This window comes from Gracilinanus agilis, chromosome 4, assembly GCF_016433145.1.
Source record: "Gracilinanus agilis isolate LMUSP501 chromosome 4, AgileGrace, whole genome shotgun sequence".
NCBI classification, from domain to species: Eukaryota; Metazoa; Chordata; class Mammalia; order Didelphimorphia; family Didelphidae; genus Gracilinanus; species Gracilinanus agilis.
This window is the reverse complement of record NC_058133.1, coordinates 366,001,747-366,004,543: the sequence shown is the minus strand read 5'-3', so window position 1 is coordinate 366,004,543 and position 2,797 is coordinate 366,001,747.

Here is a 2,797-nt window from a genome sequence, read left to right as displayed (position 1 = left end):
CCTTCAATTGGGGAATGGCTGAGCAAATTGTGGTATCTGTTGGTGATGGAATATTATTGCGCTCAAAGGAATAATGAATTGGAGGAATTCCATGTGAACTGGAATGACCTCCTGGAATTGATGCAGAGTGAAAGGAGCAGAACCAGGAGAATGGTGTATACAGAGACTGATACACTGTGGTACAATCAAACATAATGGACTTCTCTACTAGCAGCAATGCAATGATCCAGAGCAATGCTGAGGGACTTATGAGAAAGAAAGCTATCCACATTCAGAGGAAGAACTGTGGGAGTAGAAACACAGAAGAAAAACAACTGCTTGAACATATGGGTTGATGGGGATATTACTGGGGATGTAGACACTAAATAATCACCCTAGTGCAATTATCAATAATATGGAAATGGGTCTTGATCAATGATACATGTAAAACATAGTGGAATTGCATGTCAGCTATGGGGGGGAGGATGTTTGAGGAGAGGGAAATAACATCAATCATGTAACCATGGGAAAATATTTTAAATAAAAAAATAATAAACAAAAATAGGAAATAAGAAAGAAAAATTTAAATAACTAGAAAAGTATTCAGTATTTGTGTTTGGGCCATGCTAATATACTAAATGTGACAATACTTTCAAAGTTAATTTATAATTTTTAATGCTTTCCCAAGCTCATTGCCAAGGGGGTACTTCATAGGATTTGACAAAATAAAAACAAAATTCACTTGAGAAAACAAAAGATCTAAAAATTCATGAAGGAATAGCACTTCCAGACCTCATACTATATTATAAAGCAACAGTCATCAAATCCATGTGGTATTAGTTTAAAAATAAAGGGGTAGATCAATGGAACAGGTGAGATAAGAAAGAATCAGAAATAAATAACCCAATGTTCAATAAAGTGGAAAACATAAATTATCTATGAAAGAACTCCCTATTAAAAAAAACCTAGGAAAATTGCACATCCACCTGGTAGAAATTAAACTGAGAATAAAACTTTACACTAGGGGGCAGCTGGGTAGCTCAGTGGATTGAAAGTCAGGCCTAGAGACGGGAGGTCCTAGGTTCAAATCTGACCTCAGACACTTCCCAGCTGTGTGACCCTGGGCAAGTCACTTGACCCCCATTGCCTACCCTTACCACTCTTCTGCCTTGGAGAGTGATATCCAAGTTGAATATCCAAGATATATAAACAATTAACAAATATATATATGACTGATTGCCAATCTCCAAAACAGAAATGGTCAAGGGATATGAACCAACAGTTTTCGAAAGAATTATAATGTATTCATAAGCAAATAAAAGTATTTCAAATCACCAATAATAATAATAGGCATAGAAATCAAAATAAACCTTTAGTTTCATCTCATACACTCTAAACTGGCAAAAAATAACCCCAAAATGGCAATAGTTCATGTTAGAAGTGTGATGGGAACATAAGCACTCTAGAACTTTTTAGGTGGAGGCAACCATTTTGGAAAACAATTTAGAATTGTGAAAACAAAGTGATTAAAATACCCAGAGATTGTATGACTGGGTGTATTTCCAAGGAAGCCACTAAAAAAACAAAAAGTGCTCATATACACCAAAATATTTATTAGCAGCATTTTTTGTGATAGCAAAGAATGAGAAACAAAATAGATGTCCATTGAGTGGGGAAAGGCCAAAGTATGGTATATGGATGTAATTAATATTATGTTGAAAGAAATTATAAATGTGTTATATATGGAGCAGGAAGAAAAGCTCTACACAAACTGACAGAGCCAAAAAACAATATACACAATGACTATAATGATAGAAATGGAAAGAATTATATCAAACAAAAATATTTCAAAGAAAATGTAGTAAAATTATGAAGATGATACATGCCTAAAAAGGAAAGACATGAAAAGTTACTCCCACTTACTTGACCCTTATGTAGAAATGCGAGGTCTAGAGGTATTAAACATTTAATATATTTTCAGACTTTTTTCTATGTATTAATTAGTTGTGCTGATTTTCCCTCTTCTTTTTCCTTTTTTTCCTTGCCTTGGTAAAAATACTATGTTACATGGGATGTCTCCCCGAAAAAGGGAAGCATACTGGAAGATATAGCAATTACGTAAAAAACATAAGATAGTAATGAAAACTATTTTCTTAAGTCATTTGACCATGCCAATTGTCAAATACTAAAAATTTGATCTGATCAAAACAATCAGTTATCTGATCTCAACTGGACTTTGCTATATAGGACAATCCCTTTTGACTTCTGAGTATTTCTCTCATTCTCAAAATCATGGGAAACTAGTACTTTACTCCTAGCCCCATGTAGCTCTGATAAGTAAAATCTCTTGCCTTACCTGCCCAGAAACCAGATTTCCACATCTCTCTGAAGACCCCTAATCATGTATTTGTAAAAAATAATCTTTTTTTCTTCCCTTTTCTCCTTCCATAACCCCTTTATGTCTTGGTTCATTAAATGTATGCACCTTGAGGAGAAGAACAGTTTCATTCATTTTTATATTTTTTATAACTTAGAACAATGACTGGCACTTAATAAGCACATAATAAATGTTCAATCTATTTATCTATCCAGTGTAAGGATGGGATTTGTGTCAGGGGGATGGGACAAAAGGAGCTGGAGAAGGAGTGGCTGACAGTTAGTGACAGTTACTGGCAGTTGAGACCAGAGAGGATTCTGGGAAGTTCTCCAGAGGAGGAGAGGAGAGGACTTCCAGCAGAGGTCTGGGAAGAGAGAAGAGGAGGACAACCCAGCTTGGATCCTGTCCTGAGGGCTTCCTAAGGATCTTCTTTGGAAATTG